Source organism: Sciurus carolinensis, unplaced genomic scaffold (genome assembly GCF_902686445.1).
Source record: "Sciurus carolinensis unplaced genomic scaffold, mSciCar1.2, whole genome shotgun sequence".
Classification (NCBI taxonomy): Eukaryota; Metazoa; Chordata; class Mammalia; order Rodentia; family Sciuridae; genus Sciurus; species Sciurus carolinensis.
This window is the reverse complement of record NW_025920154.1, coordinates 754,757-769,721: the sequence shown is the minus strand read 5'-3', so window position 1 is coordinate 769,721 and position 14,965 is coordinate 754,757. Positions and strand designations below refer to the sequence as shown.

Below are 14,965 nucleotides of genomic sequence, written 5' to 3'. Positions count from 1 at the left end.
TCAGATGTAGTTAGAATAAATTTTTAAAAAATATCATCTGAAGCAAACAAAGCTTGATTGTGGGCCATAGCTTGCCTGGCTGCCATCAGCTTGAAACCTTTGCATTAGAGAAAGTAAAATCAGCTAAATGTGCATGCACAATCTTCATATGGAGTTTTTTCAATGGGAGTCAAAGAGAAGAAATCAAAGGTGATGTTAGGAGTGTTTAATGAGCATTGTGCCTTTGGGACGATTTAACAGGGAACCAAGAAGGAAGAAGAATCTAAGATTCTTGTGCAGTTTAGACCCCAGGAGACCACTTCATGCTGACTGTCCCACGTGATGGTGCTGTTGATTGTTTCCTACCTGTAATCAATGACTAGATATCCATTTGTCCCCCACCATTGCAGTATTGTACATAATTATGTTATATTTAGGAACTAAGAGTCTAATCAGAGAGAAAGCAGAAGCCAAGGCGCCTTCTCTGCTGCTGTGTCTGTGTTTCGCTATAGTGATGGGGTCCTCAAGCAGAGGCTTGTGTGCCCACCTGCGGTGGGAAGACCTTGCTCTCTGAGTGACTTGTCCTGTTTCCCTCCTGCAGGTGCCTTCACCTGCAAGTGGCTGCCATTTGTCCAGTCCACCGCCATCAAGACAGAGATCCTCACCATGACCTGCATTGCTGTAGAAAGGCACCAGGGCCTTGTCCACACTTTTAAAATGAAGTGGCAGTACACCAACCAGAGGGCTCTCACGATGCTAGGTGAGTCTCAGGGAGGTCCTCATGCATGCCCTGAGGCGTGCACCCCTGAGCCTGCCAGCACTGGGTGCAATTACAGGGGTATAGACTGCCCCAATTTGTTTCTAGCCCACCCATCACTGCTTAGGCCTGTCCCAGCACTGACTTCTTCAGGACATACCTCCTCAGCAGCTCCTCTGGAAACCTGCCAGCAGCCTTACCCTTAACCAGCTGGACCAGGAATTGTCTGCCCAAGGTGACAGGCTCTGAGCTGGGCAGGTCCTGAGGCAGCAGGGAAAGTGTGGCCAGAAAAGCAGAGGATTGGAGTGCTGCCCAGGGGTGCTGCCCAGGAGTGCTACCCAGGGGTGCACCTGGCAATGAGTGCACAGCAGGAGGCCACTCTGCCTGAGAGCACAGTGGCTCCTGGATGCCCAGCCAGACAGGCTCCCCACATTGCCCCTGTGCCCCAGGCATCCCTGAACTCTCAGCTTGTTCCGGCTGCTCCTTTAGCTGCACTGGTGAATGTGCCACATGCCAAGTGGTACATCTGATGTACATCCAGTCACCTGTCACAGTAACATGGGAGACCTTTTCTGTTCTGTAATGGATAGCTGAGAACTCAGACTCTGACGGGATCTATTGCTGCTAAACCAACAGAGGCATAGTAGGCCACTGAGTGGTCATCAGAGAGAGCAGTTTTTATTAATATATCATGTGAAAGGCATCAACAAACATTTATTTCCACTAATGAGAATTTAGCTAGCATTGGATTGTGGAATTACACAAGAATTCCTGAGGGTTTCCAATCCTAAACTTACTTTAAATAGTTGGAAATGAACAGATAAATCAATAGGGAGAAATTCATCAGTTTCAGTTATCTTCAAATGTGTGTCACATCTTTCCTACAATGAATTCAAAGATCTCTGGGCTTTGGATAATTGACAACCTCCTGGCATTGAAGTGTGTGAGACAGTGTGGGTGGGGAGGTGGGTGAGGAAACGGATGCCTGAAGGCAGAGTGACCAGACGGGAAGGAGGAGTGAGGGGTCTAACACACAGTAGGCCAATAAGGCAGAACAGCTCAGCAGTCAAGCAGAACCCGGCGCCACCCGACTCTGCACCCAGCAGCTCCCCAGAGGTGGTCTCCTGGTCCTGTGAACCAGTCTCCTCAGTCACACCTGGATTCCTGGCCTTGTGCCTTCTTCTAGCTGACACTGCCCCCCAAGTCCCATCTTGGGGGCCTCCCAGGCTTTCCTGCCCAGAAGTGTTCATGGGTTGTATGAGCCTGTCCCTCTCACCCTATGCCAACCATCCAGGGCTGGTCGAGGAACCCAGGAGGGTTGGCAGTGAACCAAGGCCAGGAGACTCAGTTCCTCCAGATTTGCTACAGATCGGGAAAAATGGCCAGACACACGGCAGCTGCACTGACGGGAATAGAATAGATATGGACAGAGGTGTGGACTGAGAAGACAGGTCCAAGAGTCCTGAGCCATCTGGGATCACTGGGTCATGAGGACTTTCTGCTGGTAGTGCCAGTTCAAGTATCTCCTCTAACAACCCCAGGTTATGGCCTGAGTCTCAACTTCTTGGAACCCAGAGGAATGTGCTGTTTTATAATGACTCACCCAGTAAAAGAAAAAAAAAAAAAAAAAGAGTTTCATTTTTCCCCAAATCAAAGAGGGGCCTTTGACTTGCTAAAATTCACAGGTTAAGATACTCCTTGGTAATTCATATCCTTCTTCTTCTTTGCTAAGAACCTATCATTAAGGTGACTCCCTCAACAAATGCATGATGGAGGTGCAGGGTATTTAGAAAGAGCATGCTGGTTTCTGAATTACACTTATTTGTTTTCTAGATCAGAGAATAGTGCCCATGTTATGCTGCTTAGCATAATGCACTTTAGATTTAAGAAGAATCTAGGGCAACCATAAAGTTACTTGCCTTCTCAGGAGAAGTGGATCAGCTCCCATTGAGGACCAGGAACTTTCCTTGGAATTTTATTTGAGGAAACAAAATAGTGGATTGTCCTCGCCCTCAAGGAGAAGCTGAGAAGAAAGAGTTGGGTCATCAGGCCATGAGGGGCTGCATAGGGATACAAGTTGACGACAGGAACGAGTGGTCAGTTCATTTGGAAGTGGTAGGAACCTTCAGGGACACTGGGGAAGGTGACCCGAATCATCCTGGAAAGAAAGACCATGGGCAATGGTGAGGACAGGGTGGCCCATCCTGGTACATGCTTGGGACTAGGGAGCAGGTGGGCGCTGGGATGCATGAAGAGAAATCAGTTGGGCATGGCTCCTCAGGGGAGGACTGGGGCACAAAGGGAGAGGACTCAAGGCCATGCCTGAGAATCAGTGTACCTTACAGACAAGAGAACAGCATTAATGAGTCTTTAACATTTAAAACTGGCCTAGGAAGATCATTCCAACAGCAACTTTGAGGGGCAAAGGACTGAGAACCCATGAGCTCACTGTGTGGCCAGGGCAGGAGATGGGTGGATGGGGATGGCGGGCAGCTGGGCCTCGGCGCCAGGTGTTCTTCCCAGCAGAGTCCTGTTCTGATGATATCTGCCTTCTGCAGGTGTGGTCTGACTGGTGGCAGTCATTGTGGGATCACCCATGTGGCATGTGCAGCAGCTGCAGGTACGCTGGCCGGGCTGAGGATCCCTCACCAAGCCACCCCCACCCCCATCGTAATCACAGTCATTTCCCTTTTTCCAAGAGCGCTGAGCAAATGTGTGACCTCAGTTAATCAAAGGAAGTCTTCTAACTGGAGTAAGACTAGACTCCTCCCCTGTTTTATCCAGCTCTTCTTGATATTGTAAAGACTTTAACGCTTCCCTAGGGTCTCTCGCAGTCACACTGCATGTTAAGAATTCAATGATTGATGTGGATTTTTCTTATATTTTTAAGTCACATAAAAATTTGTTTTTGAGATTGTCTACTTAGTTCTTTCTTACCTACCTTTGTACGTTCTTTCTTGCTTATTGACAAATTGAATTTGGAAATATGTCAAGGGATGATCTTGTCCAACTTCTTTCCCACACCTCCCCAGACAGGCCCAGCCTAGCCTGGGGTTCGCAGTAAAGGGAGCAGCATATTCTTTGCAGTTAGCCCAGCCTGTCCCCTGGCTGTGCCTTAGCGTGTTCTGCACAGGGAACCTAGTTCAGAGCAGGCTTCAGAGACAGAGGACACCCACATACCAAGGCAACGTTTAAATGGACATGTCCCTTTGTTCTTTTAAGAATAGAGATGGGCAAATGTGAAGCTTTAGGCACACTGCATGGCCAGCAAGGACATCCAGTGGACCTCAAGGTGATGGTACACTTGAGAAGTAGCCCATGCTTCCCAGTGAATGAGGTGAGTCTCGTTGAGTGAGCTAGAGTCCGTAGTGAAAGCGCAACGAGGCTTTATTCCATCTCTTCCTGACTGAGGGTGGATCCCATCACACTTGCAGTCACACAGATAATACCTGTCTCTGGTCACTTTCAGTCCCTTGTCAAATGTCCAGCCCAGAGACATGGTCACACCAATTCATACAAGCAGTCCATTTAAATGTTGCCTTTCTGTCTGCTTGGAATGATTTTAGGCCCAGAACCATGGAAGGTCTATGGTCAGCTCCGTCTCTGCCTTGCCTCTGGTCTCTCTGTCCCTTCTTAACTGACTCACTGCCTCTCTCTCCTCAGGAGCCCATAAGGCAAGTGGGGAGAGGGAGGGCAGATGTCCCCTGGAATTGGTGCCCTCTGGGGAGGTCTGTGGCCCACGTTGACTCTACTCCCTAGGTCCTTGGGTGTCCCCTGGATAACAGCCCTGAGACTTCCAAAGGCTGTACTCTTCTGCCAGCTGCTCAGGAAGACCCTTCAGTGCCACACACCTTGGGCCCCCAGCTCCTGCTGACCCTACCATCATGTCCAGCAGGAAACTCATGTGAATGGAGCCCTAGGTGACTCAATCTAGTTCAATCAGGGAATGAGAGTCAGCTCTTCCCTGCTGTGGCCAAGTACCTGAGAAAAATGACTTAGAGGAGAAAAGCAGTAGTTTGGCTACAGGGGTTTCAGTCCGATGGCTCCAGTGCTTTGGGCCTGAGGTGAGGCAGAGCATTATGGTGGAAGGCTGTGGCAGAGGGAACCTCTCCCCTAGTAGAAGCCAGGAAGCTGAGCAAGAGCCAGGGACAAGATGTAGTCTCCAGGGGCAGGAAGGACCCCCTCCTGCTCCCTGGGTTCTCCTCCAGTTTCCACTGTCTCCTAATAATCTATTCGACTATGAACACTCAGTAGGTTGATCCACTGAGGAGCTTGGGCTCACTGTCCCATCGCTCCCCCAAAGCCCCACCTCTGGCCATTGCCGCTCTGGGGCAAGTCTCCAGTACAGGAGCCTCTGGGGGGCATTCCAGGGGACATTCCTCCTATACCCAGGGAGTTTGGAGCTTGGAATTTTTTTCCCACTGTGTTACTGTTCCTCATTGATGTGGGGTCCATTTCTGGCCCATGGGGAAGAAAAAGATCTATCAAGTTTTTAAATAAAATTATCTTATTCTGTACTGTAAATGTATTTTTAAATATATATGTCATCTATTTAGTTTGAGAAACGTGTACTGCATCATCTAATTGGCAAAGCTGCCCTGTCAGACAGATCAATCAAATCGGATTTGCTTCCTGTCAAGAAAAAGTCTGATTTCCTTCTTGAGATCCATAAGTGCATTAGTAGGGCCACCTTCTGGCTCCTGAGCTTCAGCAGGGTGGGGCCGTGGGAGGTGTGGGAACCTGGGTTCCACCTAGGGTCAGGGGGCAGCAGCTCCTCCGTCAATGCTCCCAAGACTCCCAGCCTGCTGTGGGCCTAACTCTCAGGAGGGATGTCTCTGACAACTTCCAGGACACAGAAGCAAGGAGGTGATTAAATCAAAGTTGTCATCCCCTCTGCTCCCTCACTGTGACATGCCAATACACAGTGTCCCAGCATCTGTCAAAATACCATTTCCCCAAATGCCAGGCTTCACCCTGAGTAGAAACATGCTTCACCAGGGAAAGCAGAATGTCCTGGCATGGACTAGGCTGCCTGGTCTTGGGCTTTGACAATGGCTGCCACTGGAACTCTTTCCTTGGTGCTCCATGGTAGATGTGGGTAGGGAGGGAGAGGGCATGTTACCAGGTGGGAGAAGGGCAATTATGAAAGAGGAGGTGGGAATGTTGGCCCAGCATGTCCCTTCCCAGGGCCAGTCAGAGCAATAGGGTATCTGGTTGTCCTAAGTACATTGAAGTGTGCTTTTGGAAAGCCTGGGCCTGTCCCCAGCACTACAGGACCCTGTGTGGATGCCACCAGTCTCAAAAGAAGCTGTGGAATGTGTTGGGACAGGCCCCCGTGACCCTGTAGGGTCTGCTCACCTGCAGTCAGAATGAGTTTCCTTTTGTCCTCCTATACCCAGGGAGTTTGGAGCTTAGAATTTTTTTCCCACTGTGTTACTGTTCCTCATTATAATTCCTCAACACTTGGATCAGAACTTGAGTTTTGTTACCTTTCAACTGATGTTGAATATTTGTGATAGAATTTGCTGGGAATGTAGGCAGAATATGCCTGATACCTAAGTATTCATCAGGAGCCCTCTAGTATGATTGAAGTGTTTTGATAGTTTGGATAAATTCCCTCATTGCTATTCCTGTTGCACAGACATGACTTTCAGATGTGTTCCAAATGCTTAGTGTGTCCTGGAAATCAAGGCTTTAATAACCAAGTGTTTTTGTCATGGTTGCCAATAATATTTTTGAACGTTCAAAGCGAATCCTCCAGAAACCATAAGAACGCATCAGCAAGTAAATACAATCTGATGGAAGTTTGAATCCAATTTCTCTTCCATCCCAGAATCCATCCATTGCCCTTTGGTACCTTTCCAAGCAACCCTCTCATTCCACTATGGAACTGTAGTAAAAATCGTGGCTTTCAGAACCTCTTGCTAGGAAGAAGTCTGAGGACTCCCCAGACCTGGTTCCTCAGCAACTAAGAAAGAAAAGGTCAATTAATTACCTCAGTGAATATTGAGCTTGTTGGTCTCTCACACAAAATGTTTTCAACCTATACTTCATTAATTGTGCTTTTTCGACCAACTGAAAGCTTGTGGCCCATGGAAATAAGAGTTGAGAAAGATTGAAAAATGAAAGTAAAAGCACAAAACTCTGAAGATCTTGAGCAGTTGTGTGGGAAACTACTTTATAACCAAATAGCAGTGGGAAGGCGATTCTCAGGGAGAGGTCCACCAGCGAATCTGAGGGGCCCAGTTTGGCAGCTTCCACCCTCAGGCTGCTGCCTGCTGGCCCTTCTGACCCTCTGTGTTCTTGTAAAGGTCAAGTATGACTTCCTTTATAACCAAGAGCATGTGTGCTGCCTGGAAGAGTGGGCCAGCCCAGTGCACCAGAGGCCTACACCACCTTCATCTTGGTCTCGCTCTTCCTGCTGCCGCTGCTCCTCATGCTGGTCCTCTATGGCAAGATGGCTACGCGCTTCAGGTCAAGAAGAGGGTGGGGGATGGCTCTGTGCTCTGGACCATTCACCGGAAGGAAAAGTCCAAGATCACCGGGTCGGTCCCACGAAATGCTCGTCTCTCTCCAAGTGATCTCACTCAGTTATGCTGGGGGTAGGGCATTCACCAGAGATCCAGAACCCTCGGCAATTTAGTCAAAGCATCATTCTTTGTTCAAAGGTAGAGCATTGCTGGACTACAAATCCTGAGGTTTTATGAGATGGTGTGTGAGGCAGGAAGACCAAGGTCACCAGCTCTGAGATCAGAACAGAAGCTCCATCTATAGATAGAAACTTCCTTGGCACTGGGAACACAGTTACACTGTTATCTGTGTGTGAAGATGGCTTGGTGGGAGCTGAGGGCTGGTGTCAGGACCTGTGGTCCCCTCGGGCTCTCTCAGAGGCTGGCCAGCCATGGTGTAGGCCAGCACGCTGGAGAGAGGTGCCTGCTTTCCTCATAGTCAGAGGGGCCTGATACCTCCATCCTTCTCCCCACCAAGGATGTCACTCAAATACATGCAACAGCATGTGTGAAAATCCTTCCAAACTGGAGCACCGTATTTTATTATCTTTGTTTGTTCTAGTTAGTTACATATGACAGCAAAATGCATGTTGACTCATTGTACACAAAAGGAGCACAGCTTTTCCTTTCTCTGGTTGTTCACAAAGTAGTCACATCATGGTGTAATCATACATGTATGTAGGGTAATGATGTCATCTCATTCCACCATCTTTCCCACCCCATGCCCCATCCCCTTCCCAATCTCTCCCCTCTGCTCAATCCAAAGTTCCTCCATTTTTCCCTTGCCACCCCCCAATTATGGATCAATACCCACATGTCATTGAAACCATTTGGCCTTTGGTTTTTGTTATTTACTCATTTTACTTAGCATGATATTTGGAGCATGTTATTTTTAAAAAGTAGTATTATTGATACTTTATTTGTATCAAGGCTGTACTTTCTGATCTGATTCACTAATAGCATTTTAAAATACTACTTACTGCTATGACACTGGCCGTCCACGTGTTTTATTTTACAGTCTGTACCTCATGACTCCTAGAATGCTAAGCAATGCCCAGTATTGAGAGGTCGAGCAAGCCCATGGGCTTCCGTCAGTCCGAGTGTGCAGTGCCCCCTGGTGCCCACCTGCGTAAAGAACTAGTTCCTTGGACTTAATAACGGGTTGCATTTTTGTCCCGTCCTTGAGGCTCACACATTTCATAGACATTAACATTTTACCGTTAAGGGTGTGAATGCTCTTCCACATGCAGTGAGCAAGAGTGTGGCCACTAAAGTTAGATGGCCTAAATTGAAATCCAAAGCACCCCTCCGTTGGCCCTCAGACTTGGCAAAGGACCTTAGCTTCTCTGTGCCTCTGGCTGCACCTGTGCGGTGGTCTGACGGGAAGGCATGTGGCAGAGTCTTGCCAGTCACCTGTTGAGCACCAGCTCGCAGTGAGTACATCCTTGACAGATGCCATCGAGGGATACCTTGCCAGGGCAGGATGACCAACCAGTGTCTCCCTGTGGGTCTAGGAGTAAGAAGCGAGCGGTCATCATGATGGTGATGATAGTGGCTCTTTTCGCCGTGTGCTGGGTGCTATTCCATGTCGTCCACATGATGAATGAGTACAGTGAGTGTCCTTGCTGGGTGAGGGCTTCTTGTTCATGGACTGCTGATGGGAGAGGAGTCTGTGGGATTTGTTCTCCCCACTTGAATAATCACATGCCAATTACAGAATGCCTTTTCTTCAGGCTGAGGACCGCCAGTCATTGTGTGGGAGGCAAGTAGGCACGACTGTGACCAAGTTGTCGATAATCATGAAGACAAAGAGAAGCTTTGCGACTCTTCTCCCCCACAACCCCTGCTCTTCTCCCTGATAACCTGGTCAAGGCTGGCACCTCACGGACCTTCTTTATTTAGGACCAGCCTTCCCAGCATAGTGTTGTGAGGCTGAGGATTTCAGTCAGACCCTCAGTGAATCCTACCTGGTGACCCAGGACCCAGGGGGTGTCTTGGTGTAATCCTGTTCTTGGAACACTAGCAAACATTCACAGGTGACCGTCGCTTCTAAATGGCAGGACACTTGGAGCCTTGGGTTGAAGGACAGTCCATGTGTGAGCACCAGGGCCCACATGTGTATGCATGCAGGGCTGTTTCCTAAGAATGCAGCCCCATCCTAGAGGTTATTTATTCAGATACTAGGTGTCTCCCCAAGTGGTCTTGAGAGTTTCCAGGCCTCTACCCACTGTGTAAATGTAAGTTTGTGGTGAAGATAGGGCATGAGCCACAGCCTGTTTAATCCTTGATGAAAGACAAACTAGCATTCTATAGTATTGCTTTATTCCAGGTAATTTCAAAAAGGAGTATGATGACATTACCATCAAGATAGTCTTTGCTATCATGCAAATCATTGGCTTTTCCAACTCCATCTGCAATCCCATCATTTACTCATTTATGAATGAGAACTTCAAAAAAATTTTTTTGTCTGCCTTTTGCTATTGCCTAGTAAAAGAACACTTCTCCCCAGTGCGGCAGCCTGGACACTCGGGGATTACGATGATGCAGAAGAAGGCAAAGCTGTCTGGGACACAGAACCTGGTAGAGGAGACCAAGGTGGAAACCTTCAGTGACAGCAAGATCGAGGTCAAGCTGTGGGAGCCACCACGGGGCCCCAGGAACCTCAAGTGCCCGCTGGCCCTCTTCAGCCGGGATTGCTTAGAGAGCCCTGCCCCAGGCAGTGGGTGTTAACTGGAGCAGCTCCAGGGTCATCATTCAGGCTGTAATCACAGATCATGTTGAGCCAAGGTCAGAGACTTTATTTTTAAAATGATGACAAGAAGGAAATATATCATTTTTTCCAGTTTAATCTTGTATCACACATGAAGATAGAATTTAGGAAAAGTATTGAACCATCCTTGTTGATCATTAAAGTGGTATTTTAACTGTCTTGTACAGAAATCTTTGTTCTTGGCTAGCAGTTTTCCCCTGTGTAGTCAATAGTGTGACTTTCTGTGAATTGTTGAATTAAATGAAAACATGAAAGCTGTGCCTTCTTCCTGACTGTTAGGTTATTGGCTGAAGGCCGGGCTGGAATCTTTAGTGCCCTGGTGGCTTCAGGGGATATGGTCTTTTGCATACAAAGTCTGTACCATGAAGTCAAAGAAGATGGGAAGCAGTGAGACCCAGGGGCAGACGCCTGTGTGGCAGCTTTGTGTAGCTCTGGAGTGCCCACTCTGAGCTCTCTGTCTGTCCATGTCCCACCTGAATGGCAGGCAGGTCAGCTCTACTGCAGTCCCTGGGGACACAGTGTGGCCAGGGTGGAAGGGCCCCTGTCTTCTGAGCTCCTTAGCTCCACAGCCTTGTCCCAGGTGCTCCCCCAGCTCCTCTTCTGTCCCAGTCCCTCTGAGGTCTGCCCCAGCCCTGCACAACTTCCCTGTGCCTGTACTATAACTGGTGTCTCTGATCCCAAGAAGAGTTGGAGGTGCCATTTGCTGATGGACTGTGAAGTACTGAGACCCCTCTACCAGTCTCCACTAATATTTTTAGCCCCTTATTTTCACTACCAGAATGGGAGACTCTTCCTACATGGAAGACACTTTCCACGTAGTAAGTAGATGAGGGAGGTGTGTGTCCCAAGGCTGAGCCCCAGAGCTGGCTCAGAGGGGAAATGGAGTCCCCACTGGTGTTCCTCCCTCAGCCTCCTTGAACCCAATCCCGCTCTCTCCAGTCTTCCGACTCCTGACTGTCAGGGACCCCAAGCCCACTATACTGCCCTGTCATTTTCCCTCTAAATCTGAGATTCCCAGAGTCCAGTAACAGCCTCTTGGTCAAGATGACTTTTATGCCCCCAGTTTTCCAGCACTCACTCATCCAGTGAGGTAACAGGAAGGAAGAGAAGTCCAGCAACTCTCAGGACCTTTTAGGATTTAAGCTTTAAGACTTGGGAACCAAAAAACCCAGGCCATTCAAACCCTTGAGTTACCTTTAACTTTAGATGTCAAAGCTTGTGTGATTGTTGACAGTGATGAAGTGTGTGGCCATAGGAACACACCAAGGAACCACACAAACTAGAGCAGAGACGGAGAAGAGGGCCCAGCTCAGGTGGAGGTGGGTCATCTTGTAATTTACCTGCCATGTCCAGTTGCCCTGTGGCAACACACTGTCGTTAAACATTGACCATTAAAAGTGGATCAGATTCACTGATGTGGGCTCTCCTTACTTAACCACGAAGTACTCATCTGACAATTTAAACAGGGTACACATGCTCCGAAGACGACGGAGAAAAATGGCCAATCAACAGCTGTTGATCACTTAATTTTTGGTTTTCTGAAATACTTAAGCCTTGCTGAGGTTGGTCTAGGAACACGCAGATACTAGGTACTGATGACTGTTTACTGTAGAATCTCTGGACATCCCAGGAAGCTACTTTTATACACAGGATCCCCTGCTCTGTTAGAAAGTGCAGAAGGAGCACAGGGGAGCCCATGACGGAGGGTGTCCTTCTGTTGGCCAAAGCTCTGGGTCCATCTGGAGACTGAGTGGGGAGGATGGTGGAGGGCCTGGTTTGGGGAGGGCCCCTGAAGACTGCCCGGTGGCCGCCGTCTCCCTCGTGTCTGACCTCCCGGCACTGTCTTTCAGCCCTGCCTTTGCCCAGCCCGCTTTTCCCACCAGATTCTCTTCTGCAGACCTCACTCATGTCCCCCACCTGGTTTTCCTTTATCTGGTGCCTGGAGTGAGAACTAAAAGGCTTCCTGGGATCCAGGAAGAAGAGTTGGGGTACAGAAAACTCATTTTCCATGTATCGACATAGGGTGAGACATCTGGGAAGGCAGGAAAAAGGTCTGTTCACAGCTAAAACCTGTGAGCCTGTTTTTGGTTTTAAATCAGTGCCAAAGGGTGGTGGACATTTTTCTCCTTCCACCCAGAGCACACCCTGCTCCTACAGCCTGGGGAGGTCTGGATGGCAGTGCTGTGCATCCTATTTTTCTTAAGGACCAATCCTAGTTCCAGAACAATTTTAAAAAGAAGAACTCAGTGGCAGACCTTCACTGCCTCCCTGAAGGTCTTATCATAAATCACAGTAACCAGGAGAACAGGGCAGTGGCCTGAGGGCAGGTATTCAGCAAATACAAAAGCATGCAATATCAGATAAGACAGATGCACGAACATGTTCAGATTGCCCTGGTCAAGGGGGCAACACAATTCAGTGGAGAGTTAAACCTTTCAAACAAATGTCCCAGAACTGTTCAATATCCAACTACCAAAAGTGGGACCTTGATCTATAAGCTATACACAAAAACTAACTCATTATGCACCATAGATTTAAACATAAGAGAGAAATCTATAAGATGCATAGAAGAGATAGATAGCCAAGATGGCGGCCTAGAGGGAGACTGCACCCCCGGTCGCTCCACAACCCAGGAGTTAAGAAGGGGAGGCATTGAGAGACTCGGACTGAAGTGGAGCCACGGGTGAGTCTGCCCACTGGGTAAAGCTCGGCCCGGGTGGCAGGCCCAGATAGAGGTGGCTTATCGGAGCCGGGCAGGGCAGCTAGAGTCATCCACAGGCAGTCCTGTGCACTCCGTCGGTGGGCCCCGCCCACACAGCCAGCTTCTCCAGGTTCTCGGAACGGAACTGGCCCGCTAGTGAGAGCCTGTCTGAACAGAGCAGGCTCCGAGTCCCGGAGCCGCTGCAGTGCAGTGTACTCCTGCAAAGAACCAGCGGAGAGCCTCGATCTGCAATCAGCCTCAGGGATAAGGGCAGGGCAGCCGGAGACCTCTTCAGGCGGCTCTGCCCACTCCAGCTGCGGGCTCTCTTCACGGGGCGATCCAAGATGGCGGCCTAGAGGGAGACTGCACCCCGGTCGCTCCAGAACCCAGGAGCTAAGAGGGGGAGGCATAGAGAGACTCGGACTGAAATAGAGCCACGGGTGAGTCTGCCCACTGGGTAAAGCTCAGCCCGGGTGGCAGGCCCAGATAGAGGTGGCTTAGCAGAGCCGGGCAGGGCAGCTTGAGTCTTCCCAAGGTAGTCTTCCACACTCCGGCAGTGGGCTCTTCCCACACGGCCAGCTGCACGGTGCAGGCCCACAGTGAGAGCATTTCCGCACAGAGCCAGATCCAAAACGTGGAACCAGTAGGGGGCTAGGGGCAGTATTCTTTGAATGAGCTGCTTTATCAGATTCCTCCAACACATCAGGGTACTGAAGGCTGGGAGGTGATACACTGGAAATCTACTGGGACACTATAAGCCAATAGTGGAAAACTGCAATATCTCAGGGTCCCACTGACAACTGACCATTATGAGAAAACAAGGGAAGAAAATGTCCCAAACAAACCTAGATACTACATCAATAAAACCCAATGACAGCACAGCAGAAGAAATGTCAGAAAGGGATTTCAGAATGTACGTAATTAAAACGATCAGGGAAGCTAATGAGGAGATGAAAGAGCAAATGCAGGCATTGAAGGAGGAGATGAAAGAGCAAATGCAGGCATTAAATGATCGCACCAATCAACAGTTAAAAGACCAAATACGGGAAGCAAGAGATCATTTCAATAAAGAGTTAGAGATACTGAAAAAAAACCAAACTGAAATCCTTGAAATGAAGGAAACAATAAACCAAGTTAAAAACTCCATAGAAAGCATAACCAATAGGATAGAACACCTGGAAGACAGAACCTCAGACATTGAAGACAAAATATTTAACCTTGAAAACAAAGTTGAACAAACAGAGAAGATGGTAAGAAATCATGAACAGAATCTCCAAGAACTATGGGATATCATGAAAAGGCCAAATTTGAGAATTATTGGGATTGAGGAAGGCTTAGAGAAACAAACCAAAGGAATGAACAATCTATTCAATGAAATAATAACAGAAAATTTCCCAAATCTGAAGAACGAAATGGAAAACCAAGTACAAGAGGCTTATAGAACTCCAAACATACAAAATTACAACAGACCCACACCAAGGCACATTATTATGAAAATACCTAACATACAAAATAAAGACAGAATTTTAAAGGCCGTGAGAGAAAAGAATCAAATTACATTCAGAGGGAAACCAATAAGAATATCAGCAGATTTTTCAATCCAGACCCTAAAAGCTAGAAGGGCCTGGAACAACATATACCAAGCCCTGAAAGAAAACGGATGCCAACCAAGAATCTTATACCCAGCAAAACTTACCTTCAAATTTGACGATGAAATAAGATCCTTCCATGATAAACAAAAACTAAAGGAATTTACAAAAAGAAAGCCAGCATTACAGAACATTCTCAGCAAAATATTCCATGAGGAAGAGATGAAAAACAACGATGCAAATCAGCAACAGGAGGCGCTAGCCTAAAGGAATAGCCAAATAAAGGAGAAACCAAATCATGTCAAAAACAAATATGAGTCAATTGACTGGGAATACAAATCATATCACAATAATAACCCTGAATGTTAACGGCCTGAATTCATCAATCAAAATACACAGACTGGCAGATTGGATTAAAAAGAAAAATCCAACAATATGCTGCCTGCAAGAGACTCACCTCATAGAAAGAGACACCCACAGACTAAAGGTGAAAGGATGGGGAAAAACATACCATGCACACGGACACAGCAAAAAAGCTGGAGTATCCATCCTCATCTCAGATAATGTGGACTTCAAACCAAAACTAGTCAGAAGGGATAAAGAAGGACATTACATGCTGCTTAAGGGAAGCATAAATCAGCAAGACATAACAATCATAAA

The 14,965-nt window shown here is 47.9% G+C and overlaps 1 pseudogene; it reads left to right on the top strand.

Moving 5' to 3' along the window:
• Window positions 1–9,975, top strand: part of LOC124974565 (pyroglutamylated RF-amide peptide receptor-like) — a 36,047-nt pseudogene extending 26,072 nt beyond the window's left edge.
• Window positions 9,976–14,965: the final 4,990 nt, after the last annotated feature.